This window comes from Lygodium microphyllum, chromosome 16 (assembly GCF_053477565.2).
Source record: "Lygodium microphyllum isolate KBCC chromosome 16, Lygodium_microphyllum_v1.1.10, whole genome shotgun sequence".
Classification (NCBI taxonomy): Eukaryota; Viridiplantae; Streptophyta; class Polypodiopsida; order Schizaeales; family Lygodiaceae; genus Lygodium; species Lygodium microphyllum.
In genome coordinates this window covers 22,967,715-22,983,466 of record NC_141150.1, presented here as the reverse complement: position 1 = coordinate 22,983,466, position 15,752 = coordinate 22,967,715, and positions in this window count along the sequence as shown.

Below are 15,752 nucleotides of genomic sequence, written 5' to 3'. Positions count from 1 at the left end.
GCCCTGGCGTCATCAATACAATCCTGATATAGATTATTCTATGCATTCAATTAAAATTTATTTTCAAGGAAAACAAATCACACTGCATGGTATGCACGCTTCCAATAATTTTCCATTACTTACTCATACTCAGGCTAAACGTGCATTACGTAAAAGTAGCAAATCCTATTTAATATGGGTGAATGAAATTCAAGCTAAAGAAAAACCAGATGCATCCTAGGCATGCACAATTTCTTGCCCAATTCCAAGATTGTTTTGCTACTGATTTACTACATGGATTACCACCTTCACGTCCTGAAGATCATAAGATAGATTTAATTCCTGGAACACAACCACCATGTAAAGCACCATATAGACATAACCAAATTAAACAGAAAGAAATTCAAAACTAAATAGAAGAATTGCTTAACTGAGGATTAATTAGACCTAGTAGTTCTCCATTTGGTGCATAAGTCTTATTAGTGAAGAAGAAAAATAATACTTATCACATGTGCATTGATTATCGTGCCCTAAATAAAATTACTGTTAAGAATAGATACCCGATTCCTAGGGTAGATGATCTTATGGATAAGCTACAAGGATCTGCCATATTCAGTAAGATAGATCTTAAATCTGGATATCATCAAGTAAAATTGGACAAATCTAATATATTCAAAACTGCATTTAGAACACAATTTGGACACTATGAAATTCTGGTTATGCCTTTCGGTTTAACTAATGCACCAGCCACATTCAGTCGTATCATGAATTGCATATTTTTGAAACATCATCATTGTATCATTGTTTTCTTTGATGACATATTAGTTTTCAGTAAAAATGAGAATGAGCATTATGAACATTTGTCTTTAGTTTTTAAGTTATTAAAAGACAATCAATTATATGCTAATCCAGAAAAGAGTGAATTCTTCCAAACAGAAATTGAATAGCTAGGACATATTATTTCATCAGAAGGTATTAAAGTCGATCCTAAAAAGATAAAAGCAATTTTAAATTGGCCCATACCCAAAAATGTGCATGAATTATGTTCTTTTCTAGGTCTTGCTAGCTTTTACAGAAAATTTGTGAGGAATTTCTCATTACTTGCATTACCTTTGACAAAACTCTTAAAGAAGGGTATTGTGTATAATTGGTCTGACAATCAACAAAAGTCCTTTGATTTGCTGAAATATGCTTTAACTCATGCTCCTGTATTACAATTACCTGACTTCAATAGACCATTCTTCTTAGTAGTTACTGACACAAGTGGATCTGGAATAGGAGCAGTCCTTATGCAAGATTCTCATCCCATAGCTTACTCTAGCTGCAAACTCAAACCATCTGAACTTAAATATTCTACCTATGACAAAGAATTGCTAGCCGTAGTACAAGCCTTACGTCAATGGAAACATTATTTAATGGGATCTGAATTCATGATCAAAACTGACCAACAAAGCATTAGACATCTCCTTACTCAACCACAAATATCTGACCAACACATTAAATGGGCCGCTTTTATTCAAAGTTTTCATCCCCTTATACAATATCAACCTGGAAAAGAGAATGTTGTTGCTGATGCTTTGAGTAGAAGACCGACAATTCAAAATATTTCTGTGATATCATTTGATTCCCTTATTCTTATGAAAGATACTTATCATCAAGATCCTAATTTTCAAGCTGATTGGAATAAATTAGTTGCAAATAATTGGATTCCTATTGATTCATTGTCTTACAGTAATGGATTTATGTTTTATGAAAAAAGATTATGTGTGACTGTTCCATTTCGATCTTTTGTTTTGCATGAAATTCATTGTCCCCCCATATCAAGGTCATAGAGGAATTATATCTACTTTGCGTACATTGATTGAAGATTCTTATTGGCCACACATGGACACTGATGTATCTAATTTTGTATCTGAATGCCTAATTTATCAACGAGTTAAAAGACACCATGGTAAACAATATGGTTTATTAATGCCATTATCCATTCCATCACGACCATGTGAACAGATTTCAATGGATTTTATCACTGGTCTACCTAACACTAAAGCTAATCATGATATGATTTGAACTGTTGTAGACAGGTTTAACAAACAAGCATATTTTATTCCATACAAGAAAACTTTAACTGCATCTCAAGCTGCTCAATTGTTTTTGAAAACTGTTTTCACTAACCATGGTTTACCCAAAGTCATTATTTTTTATCGTGATTCTAGATTCTGCAATAATTTTTGGATTACTTTGTTTGCTAACTTAGGAACAAAGATTGATTTTTCATCTGCATTTCATCCTGAAACAAATGGTCAAATAGAAGCTACTAACAGTACTATTTTAGATCTTTTGCGTGCTTACACCATTTCAAAACCACATACATGGGATACATATCTACATTTACTTCACTTTGCATAATAACACACCACATACAGCTACAAAGAAATCACCATTTGAAATTATCTATGGATATAGATTACCTACACATGTTACATCATTATCAAACAAAATTCAAACTGCTGATAATATTGCTAACATGCATGCTACTATTTTTGATGAAGTTAAAGATATGATTGCCAAATCCCAGCAATCATACACAAAACAAGCAAACAAGAAAAGACAGGCTATGAATTTTAAAGTTGATGATTATGTTTGGTTACGAATTGAAAAATGAAGATTACAAAGTATAGATAAACACTCCATTGTCAAATTAGCACCTAGATTCTATGGACCATTCAAGGTCATACACAAAATCAATGACAATGCATTTAAAATAGAATTACCACAACATTGGAAAATCCACAACACCTTCCATATCAGTTTATTACGACCTTTTAGAGGCCAGTTACCTATACACCTTGTCTATGAAAACCCTCCTTTACTAGATGATGAAACTGAAATCCTTGAGCCTGAAATTATTATAGATACTGATTTTATGACCACTAGAATTGGCCGTAGATATTCTAGATATTTGATCAAGTTTAAAAACCATCCTGTTGAAGAGGCCCGATGGATGCACGCTAGAGACCTAAGTGCTTTCCCCACACTGTTAGCTCCACATTGAGCTAATAGCAATTGAGGACAATTGCTATCCCACCCCAGGGGTATGATGCCAGGAGGCATATTCCACAGTGGATTCCGTAAAATTTTATTACCGGGACTCATACACAAGGTGGATTCTTTGTGCGAAAAGTCGATGGGGATACCTATTCTTTTCGGGCATTTTGTTAATTTAATGTGTAAGTGGGTGATTCCATAGCGGGTGATTCCGCAAAATACATATTTAAATTAATAAATGTTTATGAGTTTAGAGTGCGCACTCGTAATAAATTAAGGTTAGGATTGATTTCTAACCAATTTATTTTTGTAGTTGAAGACTGCTAGGTATTCACTTTTGTTGGTTTAATAGTATTATTTTTCTAACAATTGTGAATGCTTCAGTTGATGTGTAGAGCTAGCAGCGGTGGCATTGGGAAGCATTGGAGGATAGCGTGTATTCAAATTATTATCAATTTTTGATGGGCGTGTATCTTAGGCATGGTGTCCATATTTTGATGTGCTTATTTATCAAAGCTCTTGATATTTATTTATTACTTTTGTATGCGCATGGGCATACGATTTAAATATTTGTATTGGACATTGTATTTGGGTACCGCCTGACTTCTTGGGCGCCTAATAGCTTTAATTATTTAGTGGCACAAAAGAAAACACAAAAGCTAAAGCGTGCTAATTGTAAATTGGGCTATTTCTTGAGCTTGAAGATGAATAATATATAAAATACATGCTTTGTGGAGCGCTCACACAAGGCATGGGGGGAGATTGCACCCAATTAGTCTCTTGCTTCATGTTGTGCAAGCTTCTTCATTGTTTTTTGTGCAAAAAGTAGAGTTCTTTTGTTCTTGGGGATCTTCTGACGCTCACTACGCACGCATACGGCGTCCGATCTGTGCACCACTCATAACCTCACGGACGCCGCTCAACGAGTACATGCATTCAGCTTGTGCCTAGGAGACAAGAGACAGACTTGGTTCACCAGTCTCTAGACAATGTTGAACGTAATGACTTCACCCAATTGAAGGATCTCTTCATCAAGACATTCTCAGAGGCAAGATACTCTGATAACCTCATCGTCAAGCTAATGAATGTCAGTTAGAAGAACAAAGAGGACATACGAGACCACGTTTCCCATGTAAGGAGTCTCTACAAGAGAGCACTGGCAGAGCTGAGTGACCCATTGAGAGAGCGGTCTCTACTATGTTCATTAATAGAATCTACAAAAAAGAATTATATAAGGCCCTAGCAAGCAACTCCAACATGCAGAGGAATGTGCTTGCGAGAATCTTTGAGGAAACCATATGGGTAGATGACTTGCTTAGGGAGAGAAGCTCTCGGACGACGCAGTAGGGTAGGAATGCAATCATGAACATTGAGAGAGTTGGAGCAACTAGTGAATGAGCAATCTCTGGTGAATAGGAGAAAGGGAAGAGTATTGACTAGACCCAAGCTATAGGTGACCTAAAAGCAGAGCTAGCTAGACTGCAAGAGTTAATACAAAGACCTATTTAATCCCACATACAGTGGGTACAATGTGGAGGCAATCACCTATCATTTGAATGCCCGACCTTGTGCCGATTATGGAAGATTCAGGCATGACACCATGCACTGTCGATTGCCAAGAAGATTGCCTTACTAGCAACCTTACACGCAGCCATACTATCTAGGGGTTAGATAACATATTTAAGAAGGGGAGCCCCTTTGGCACTCCTTGCGCCCAATTATTCAAAGTCAACTATGCCAAGGATAGATATCAACCCTATAGGGATCCCTAGACCTCCTACACCTATTATTACCCTTCCACTAAGCAAAGGTCCAACGCACTTTGTGGAGGAGCCCCTAGAGGAAGATTCTTATTTGAATCCTTATGTTTCTTACAACGAAGAAGGCAATCCAATATTGATAGACTATAGACCCATGCCATCATGGCCTTAGGTAGAGGAAGAGGTAGAGGAGGAACTTTAGCATGTTGGACATGTGGTCATCTAGGGTATATCTCGTCTTGCTGCCTTGAAAAGGAGCAAGCAAATAGAGAGAAGGCTGATTTAAGGTCTCTCAAATGTGGAGTTACACATCTATTCATTGATTGCCCTAGGCAGAAGCCCTCCACTAGCTTGACAATTGTAACATTTGTGCCGCTGAGGCTCTTTTGTGTTGAGTCGCACGACAATGATGCCACACCTATTTTCCTAAAAGTCATGACACGAGCTCAAATGAAGTAGGCCGGTATCTCACTACTACCCGGGCTTAGCAACTTGGATGCATCGTCCATAGGGAAGAAGAATCAATGATGGTGGAAAAGGAGAACCGAGGCAAAAATAACGCTCAAAACCAAGAGTGAGACTACATTAACCAAAGGTAAGTAAGTTATGAATGCCAAGCAAAAATATTTGCTCCTAAGATGAGAGAGAAGGGAAGTGCTAAGGTTGGAGAGTACCCTGACCTCAACCAACAATTGAAGGGGTTGCAGATATGGTCAAGGAGTGGACAAAAGAAGTGCAAGCACACCTTCAAGATGCCAAACCTATAGTTGAGGAAGAGATTGGGGAACTCTCAACCATGGTCCCACCAGTCTCACCCACATATTTGAGGGCAGGAGAGACAACACCACCACATGAGTAGCTACATGGGTAGAGTGAGATGACCAGGAATACACAAATAATTCAAGAACATGGGCAAGGAATCCACAAAATTGAGGAGGAAAAGAGGAATAGCGGCTTGCTAGCAACACTCATAACAACTCCAATGATAGTGCCTTTGGGAGAATTGCTTATACAAAACCTCGCACTTTGGCGAGAATTGAAGAGATGGTGGGTAGAACATAGTAATGACCATAAGCTGCAAGACTTTCCAGACCATGATCCAATGGCACACATACCCACCTTAACACTGAATCCCATGTCTAAGTCCCCACAAAACCATATGATTCAAAAGGAATGTTAATTGAACATATTAGAGCAGACTCTAAACCCCAAGAGATGAACATGTTTTGATCGAGCAAAGGAGTGGCCAAGGTAGATTGCAAGCTTGGATAGAGTGTCTTGAGGTTGTAAATCATGAGCAAGTAGGACTATCTTGTCCTTGCCCCCCACCACTATTTGGAATTGAGATAGCTTCAGAGTTGTTAGAACCAGGGGAGACAGCTTCTTCCACTGAGGAGCATGAGTATAATTTCAAGTTGGTGATAGAATAGTGGTGTTGCTAGGAACCCATTGAAGGACCAGCCAAAAATAAGGAGGTCAACTTGGCAAGAGGGGAGGACAAGCTTCAACTTGTGTACATAATGGATGACCTAAGCGAGAAGGAAGAGCATGATCTCGTAAATCTCATGAGGAAGTTCACTGATGTGATTGCATGTGAAGGGAATAGATCCAAGTATCGTGACTCATAATATTCCCATGACCCCAAACGCAGCACAAATCAAGCAACAACTATATGCAATGAATCTTAAGAATGCACACACAATAAATGAGAAGATTGATAAGCTATTGAAGAAACGATTCATTTACAAGATAGAGCATACGGACTAGGTATCACTCATAGTCATAGTCATGAAGAAGAATGGGAAGATTCGAGTGTGCGTAAACTATAAGAAGGTCAATACAGCCACTAAGTGAGATAATTACCCACTGCTATACATAGAATGCAAGCTAGAGAGAGTGGTAAGAAAGGAAGCCTACAGCTTTCTGGATGGCTTCTTAAGCTATAACCAAGTGCAAGTCCATTTGGACAATAGGCACAAGATAGAATTCGCCATCGAATGGGGGGTGTTTGCCTACATAGTCATGTCATATGGATTAACTAATGCTTCTACTACTTTTCAATGCCTCATGTGTGCCATTTTCAAGGACATGCTTAGGAAATTGTTGGAAGTCTTTATCAATGACCTATGTGTCCACACCAGCTGGGAAGAGCACTTGGAAAAGTTGCAAACAATCTTTGAATGGTGTAGGAAATATTGTCTCTCATTGAACCCCTTGAAGTGCCGGTTTTAGATAAAGCATGGTTGCATCTTAGGACATGTCATGTCAAAGAATGGGATAGCCACGGACTTTTCTAAAGCCAAAGTGATTGTAGATCTTCCCTCTCCAACTAACTTTAAGGGAGTTCAATGTTTCTAAGGCTACATAGGATACTACTGATGACAGTTTGTACTGAACTATGCATTGCTAGACCTTTGTACAAGTTACTAATAGTATTCGGACCCAAGAATGTCAACATGCATATGAAATTCTTAAAGAGGCTCTAACTTAAACTCCTATCTTACGAACCCCAGATTGGTCCATCACGTTTCACGTACACATTTATGCATCAAGATTTACCGTGGGAGCAGTGTTGTGCCAACCTAGCAAACATAACCTAGACTATCCAGTAAGTTTTGCTAGTAGACAACCCACAGAGACAGAAATGAACTACTCCACAATAGAGAGAGAATTTTTAGCCATGGTGTTCACTATAAAGAAGTTCAGACGCTATCTTCTCGCAACACCCTTCACCTTCTTTGTGGACCATCAAGCATTGCTTTATCTTGTGAATAAACCTTGCACAACATGACGCATTGCTCAATGGTTACTTCTACTCTTGGAATTTGACTTCTTTGTGGTAATATATAAGGGAAAACAACATTATATGCTAGATCATATGTCCCGCATATCCACAGGAGAGACTGTGAACAAGGAATCAGTGAGACGACCTATCAGACACACGCTTTTAAAATGTCTAATGAACGAGAACTATTTAGAGTAGACTTTACACCATATTGGGCAGATGACATAGTCCACATACTTGAGAATGGACTACCAGAATGACCAATAGAGAAAGCTAGATTAAAAAGACTTATCTTGAATATCCAACCATATTAGTTGATTGTAGGCCAACTGCATCAGGTGGGACAGGATGGACTGTTAAGGAGATGTGTTTGCGAGCACGAAATATATGATGTACTCAAGGAAGCACACGACAAAATAGCTAGAGGGCACTTCAATGGGGGGGACACTACCACATGCAAGGTGCTTTAGTGTTCCAATTGTGGTGGCCAATGTTATTACGCGATGCTGATAGGTTTGTAAAGCATTGCGATGAGTGCCAACAAACTAAAGTCCCTACTCATAAGGACAAAATGGAGTTGATCCCAAGTATTGTGGGCCAGCCATTTGAGAAGCAGGGAATCAATTTCATTGGCCTAGTTAGTCCTACAGCTCAATACTCTCAAGAAAAATACATCATTGTTGCCACAGACTATCTCACCAAGTGGGCTTAAGCTTGACCAACTCGCAAAAATTGTTAGAATATCAAGCTCACGTTACTCTTTAGTCAGTCTATCTTTATGTGTCTGACCGAAATTAGTTGCGTACAGCTGTACACGAGTGTGACATTCAATAAGTCGGTGTAGTGATGGGACCAAAAATGGGCTGGCACTGGCTATGGCACTAGTAGCCGGGACCCTCATGCATACAACAGACACCTCCACCACCACACGGCCTCGCGGGCCAGGAGCGTCTGTAATAACTAAATGCACACTAGATACTTCTAATATTGCGTTTGTATCTGGATAAGAGTCTAATGGCCCCTTCCCCAAAAACCCTCAAAGGGGGTATCCCACACATATTAGCAATAAGCACTACATATCACACACGAAGGAGGCACCCCACCGGTTGATTGCCGTGGCCCCAATGCAGCTCTCCTATATCCCAATGCAGCTCTCCTATATCTTGGGGATTAGCCCCTCGATGAGTTGCTTTTACATATAAACACATTCGCACAAGACTCCCCTCTTTATAAGCGAGATCCACGAGATACCATGTTTCTCACCAATAATCTTCCCCAAGAAACGAACGACTATCCTACGGCAAGGGGAGCCTCACCCTCTCAAGCGTGGGTCAATCATAATTCAAACAATTGCTATGCATTTCCAGGAGTTGATACCACATGTATGATTAATGCAATAGTGGATGTCTCATTGCGCACAAATAGTTATATTTCGAAATCAGCCTATGTGCTAGTACGCAAATAATCTTTCCATGAATTTCAACTAATACGCGTATATGCTTCGTTGCAAGAATCTAGCACCAAGGCAAACCTTGTGCTACTAGATCTCTAATTTTGAAATAAACCGTTTCCTAAATGCTATGCATAGAAAAAACCAATTAGAATTTGTATTATTTCAGCCCTCAAGCTGTTGCACAAAATCCTACTCCCCCTCACCGTTTAAGTTTTGCTTCATTGCATACGTGTATAGAAGTTGTTTTGTCATGATTTAATGTATAAATAGCAATAAATCACACACTGTAACAAAAAGATAGGGCAAACTAAGGCCAAACCTCATGCTTTTCCCCACCATACATCCACAACCACTCATTATATATTTTCGTATTTTTCTAAGGCATATTCTTATTTTTTCTCTTAATTTTTTTCATTTTTCTCTATTTTACTCTATTTTCCAATTAAAAATTGATATATTTTTAGAGATGTGGTTCTTGATTCTTAGAACAATAGAAATATAGATTTTACTAGCATTTAATCCCACGTGTATTGGTTAATCCCACCCGAAAACAACAAAAACTCCATTTTTCTCATAAAAACCATGTTTTACAGGTTTCTAAAAATTATTTCCAGCAACTTGAATTTATGTTTTCTGATTTTTTCATCATGGAAGCATAGAATACACAATGAACAACATTTCTACCAATTTTCACTCCATAAGAACAACAATGGCTCAATCAAATGTCAAAAATAAGCAATTTTCCTTTGTAAAATAGAATTACCGATTTTATTCTTCTTTGCGAGTTTTTTAAAATTTGATTTGGGACAGCAAAACAATCCAGCATTAATGCTTAGTCCATCTTCAATCATCCACCTTTAGCCCCACTCGAATTGGAAGCAATCCGGTACAACGTCGGACAAGCATTCTTCAATCGGCCTTCATTCTTCTTCATGGGCATGAACTGTCCCTTGCAGGAGAGAGAGGGAGGAGAGAGAAATACTATTTTTGAATCTCTTTGCTCAATGCATCAATTCTTGATCAGTTTTCGGCGATGGAGAGTGAAGGTTGGGAGCATCTCAGTGCCCTCTCCATTCCTCATGCATCATACAATTACAAAATGCCATCATCATCCCCAAAATCGGCTGTGTGCAAAAAATGCGCCCCCCCTCCCCCCAATGACGTTTCATTTCTTGGGTTTTTAGGCTTAACTAATCAAGCTTTAAGCTTAAAGCTCCAAAATAACTAGTTCATGACTTCCCGTTCACACTACCGATAAGTGGTTTTTTCAGTTTTGAGGGGGCATATGACGTCGGAATTAAAATCCGTCTGGACAGGTGATTTCGAGGCATCGAAATTCATAAACTTGATCTTAATCACGCTCTTCCCGACTTCCAAATCCAGTAGTCGCTTCACAATCCCGAACCTTACGTGGATTAGATGGGGAGTCAAACGGGCTTGCATCAACGAACCGAGACTTGCGTTGGATTCCTGGCGTCGAAATGCATCTAGGAAAACTCCAGCTCGGCCATTTGCCACCATTTGATTTTTCATGAAAATAAGCACTAGCGCTTTAGGGACTTGTCGCTTAAAATTGTACTAACTGCAGTCCATTTTTTCCCAAAAATTTAGAATTTTTGGCTATTTTTAAGCAGTTCTCGACGTAAAAAATCATCTGTCATGTAGTTAGTGACTTAACCACAGTTAGTCTTTGTTAGTCATACCTATGTGTGTAAGTCTCTTTCAGTTAGTATGATGGAAGTATAATGGAAGAACAACAACAATGATTTGAGGCTCATCTTCCGCTCCACTTTGTCTCTCTCTCTCTCTCTTCCAACATGGTATCAGAGCTTGAACGCCTGAAGCTTGAAGGCTTGCCAGTGGGCATTTGACATTAAGACATCACATTTGATGAAAACATCATCAAAGGAGACTATGCTTGCAGCCCGTTTTTTTGAAAAAGCTATATCTTGCTACATAAATGGTTTTTGAGAAACGGCCCATCTATCCTGACTGTTTCGACGTGGTCTACAACTTTGCATCAGAAATTTTTTTCAAATTCCTCATAGATTTTGAGATATTTAATATAGACCTGTGCAGACTGGTTGTTTACTGCAGTAAAAAACAAGTGATTCCAGGGCACTAGTGGCTTTCATCCTAACAATGTATATGCCCTTATTATCATGGATTTGAGCATGATATTGGAGTCTTAAATGATCAGTTTTGGAGCTTATTTGTAGGCTAGAAATAATGAACTGGTTGCTGTCCTGAATTTGGAAACAATATACCTACATGGTTGAAGTATCTGTGATGCTTATTTGCTACAGACAAATGCTTGGATCATACCACTTGAGTGGTAGATGCTTTTTGGGATATTGTGAGTGCTGAAAGTCCAAAGTTTGGATTGATTTGCTGGTTATACCAGGGTATTGACTGGTTATTGTTTGCAGGAAGGATACATATCATCTTCACTTGACATACATGCAATATATTTTGACCGATTGGACATGTATCAACTCTTGCATAGAGTGGCAACTGAATGAGATGTTTTGGGGCTGTTTTGAGGTCTAAATACTCTTGTTTTAACAGAGAAAATACTGTTGGTTATAACAGTGGGCTGGCTGCATTTGGTATTGCTACTTCTTGCATACAATACAAACATTGATACTTGTATGGACATTGTTTCTTGCGGGATGTTTTGCCACTACCATAGAATGTTTTGAATTGATTTGAGCTTGGTTTATGTTCAATTGACTGTGTTTTTTCATTATTGTAATACAGTTTATAGCAAGCAAGTTGTCAGGAAAATTGTCCCGAATTGCAAGAAACTATCCTAAATAGCAGGAAATTGGTCCTGAACTGTAGGAAAAGGAGTCAAATACTTACAGGTTGTATACATCACTGAATACCTAAGCTTCAACTATGGCAAATGCTCAAGGCACTGACAATATCACTCAAATTGTGTGAGAAAAGCTGGACAACAAAAATTTTGATTTATGGACGTTCTGTATGAAGAATTTTTTGGTTGGCAGAGGTTATTGGGATCTATGTAAAGGTGATGATGTTGAACTTGAAATACATGAAAGGAATCCAACAAATGATCAGAAAAGGGCTCATAAGCTATGGACTGAGAGAGCATGCAAGGTGTTACATTGGTTTTCCTTATGTATATCAGATGCTATGGTTATATAACTTACTAGATGTAGTTCTCCAAAGGATGCATGGGACATACTTGTGAAGAATTATGGAAATGTAACATATACAAGAAAGATTCAACTAAAGCAACAATTCAATAACATGTCTAGGAATGGCAGAAGCATTCAGGCCTACACTACAGAGATCAATAACATAGCGGATCAGCTTGCCACCATTGGATCTTCAGTGTCTCAGGATGATATGATTGCACATTGAATGGACTTGGCAAAGAGTATAAAGCGTTTGATACGTCTATCTCTGTGAGAGATGAATCCCCTGATTGGGATGAGCTGATTGATTTGCTGCTACATGAGGAAGTTAAGCTTGGGTTGAATACAGGTTCTAGTACGTCTCAAAGAAGAGAGATTGTCCTTTACTCTAGCGAGCGTGGTAGAGGCAGCAAAGGCCGTGGCTCTTTTCAAGGTCTAGGAGACACTCGAAACAATTATGGACAACATCTGCAGAATGCCTAGCATGGCACAAATACATAGGGCCACCATGGCTGCTTTAGAGGCAGGGGGAGATCACCCCATGGTAGAGCTGGTGGATCTAGTTCATGGCAGTTAAATGATCAGTCAAACAGAGATAAGGATTGAGACTACTACGACAGATATGGATACATTGCAAAGGATTGTTATAAGAAGTAGGGAGATATGAAGGCAAAGGGAAAATAACATGGGCACTATGCATCTTCTAGCGGTGCTCATGATGAGCACATTAACAGATTGTTTGCCATGCATCATGTGTTTAAGAATGCATCTAGGCAGGACAGAGATGAGAGATAGTACATTGATTCAGAGGCTTCCAATCATATAACACCCCATGGAGAATGGTTTGATGAGATGGTTGTAGGTTCAAATGGTTATATGTGTATTGGGGATGACACCCAACATCACATTCAGCACACGTTGTTGATGCGGCTGATGGCAAGAAAAAGAGCCTGCATGATGTACTACATGTATCTACAATAACCAATAATCTTTTTTTTGTTGGACAAATGGCAGAACATAATTTGCAGGTGAGATTTAATAGAGATGGATGCTTTGTTGAAGAATATGGTAATGGCTGCAACTTGATTGCTAGAGGCCAAAGAGATGTCAGAATGTTTACTCTTGATGTGTCAATTCTAGAATTGAAAGTAGCCATGTTTGCACATGATGATGGTGCTATACGTGATGTTGAGATATGGCATAAGTGGATTGATCATGTGAATGCACCAAAAGATGAAATTTATTAAGTAGAAGGAGATTGTGCTTGGACTGCCTAAGTTCAAGTATCATAACTTTGGACATGTATGTGATTCATGTCGGTTTGGAAAGCAAGCATGGTTTCCATTTATGAGGCATGTACGGAATAGCTCACAACCCTTGCAGTTGGTACATTCAAATGTATGGGGTCCATCTCCTAATGCTTCATTTGGTGGTGCTCGTTATCATGGATCCTTCATTGATGATTTCAGTAGAGGTATACTTGGCTTTACATACTGAAACATAAGGATGATGTGTTTGATGCGTTCAAGGATTTCAAGAAGCATGCTGAAAATGAGTTGAGCTGTAAAATTTCATGTCTTAGATCAGATGGAAGTAGAGAATATATCTCTAATTACTTTGGGATGTACCTTGCTAAACATGAGATCAGAAGACAGTTAACTTGCAGCTATACACCACAGCAAAATGGTATAGTAGAAAGGAAAAATAGGGTACTGATGGAATTGGCAAGAGCTATGATGAATGAGAAGAGTTTGCCAAATGGTTATTGGAGTAAAGCAGTAGTGATTGCTATCTATGTGCTAAATAGAACCCCTACAATACGGATTCATGATGCAACTCCATATAAGCCTGACATTTCACACTCGAAGGTATTTGGTAACATTGCATATGTGCATGTTCCTGATGAAAAGAGGAAGAAATCAGATCCTAAAGCTATCAAGAGTGTATTCCTTGGTTATGCACAAGACCGAAAAGCTTACACGTGTTATGTATCGTCTACACATGAGACATTGATTAGCAAAGATGTTTTTGATGAGCTGGCATCATGGTATGGTAATCTGGTTGTAGTGGTGGGTACTGATTGATTAGTTAGCACTAGTAATGCTAAAAATACACATATAGCGAGTACATCTATGAGTGGTCCTACAGGTTAGGGGTCACCTACAGTAAGTCATTGGTCAGGATGCTTGCGGAATCGTACTCCTATGTCCACTCATACAAATATGTCAGTGAGGGGGATATTGGATATGGGAAGGGAAAATTGCTTGAGGATGTGATAAGTCGACTTACATCAGGTTATGAGTCATCTAACAGGGATAGTTTGGATAGTGAGTTGGGAATTCCATCTATTATGACGCCTGGAGCAAGGCAGAGTCGTTATGTACCGCCTCATGAGAGGCAAGCTGAGAGTGAGCCACAGTTACAAAGATCTGAGAGAGTCAGAAAACTAGTTGACATGTTTACATACACTAGTTATTCAGCATGCCATTATGCATATATGGCTAGTGTGACAGGTTACAAAGAACCTACAAAGTTTGATGATGCAGTTCACATGATAACTGGTGTGCTGCCATGGATGAGGAGTATGCAGCCCTGGCTGAAAATGAGACATGGGAATCAGTTGAGTTGCTTGAAGGCAAAGTCCCCATTGGTTGCAAATGGGTGTACAAGGTTAAGTGCATGTTAGATGGTTCGTTAGAACGCTATAAGGCCAGGGTGGTTGCAAAAGGGTATGTGCAGCAATATGGCCTTGACTATGAGGAGACTTTCAGTCCGATGGCTAAAATGGCAACAGTCAGAACTATCATTCCTTTGGCAGCATGCAAAGGCTAGAATTTATGGCAAATGGACGTCAAGAATGATTTCTTGAATGGTGATTTGGTTGAGGAAGTAGATATGGAGTAGCCTGAAAGCTATGTTCACCTGGACTTTCCTATACATGTATGTAAGCTGAAAAAGGCTTTATATGGACTGAAACAGGCACCTAGAGCATGGAATGCTCGGATTAGCAGTTATTTATAGCAACATAGATTTAGATTGGGTAATGCAGATTACAATCTGTTTACGAAGAAGACAAATCATTGATATGTGTTTCTAGTGGTTCATGTAGATGATCTTATCATCATTGGAGATGATGAAGAGGCCATTGCTGAAATTAAATCATGTTTAGAGGAGGCTGAATTCAGAGTAAAAGACCTTGGTGAACTAAAGTATTTTCTTGGGATTGAGATAGTCTCTACGCCTCAAGGTATATGGCTGCTACAGAAGCAATATGCTCGTGACATGTTACAGAAGTATGGTATGAGTGAATGCAAGCCTATGGAGACACCTCTTGATCAGAATGCCAAGGTGCAGATTGATGTTGGGAATGACATAGAGAATGTGACCATGTATCAAATGATGGTGGGCAGCTTGATATACTTGACTATTACCCATCCTGACTTATGTTATGTAGTGGGGTTGATTAGTCAATGCAGAAGCCTCGCAAGACACATTTAGATGCAGTCATGAGGATCATGAGATATGTAAAGGGTACTACAGATTATGGATTGTTTTATGCATATGGA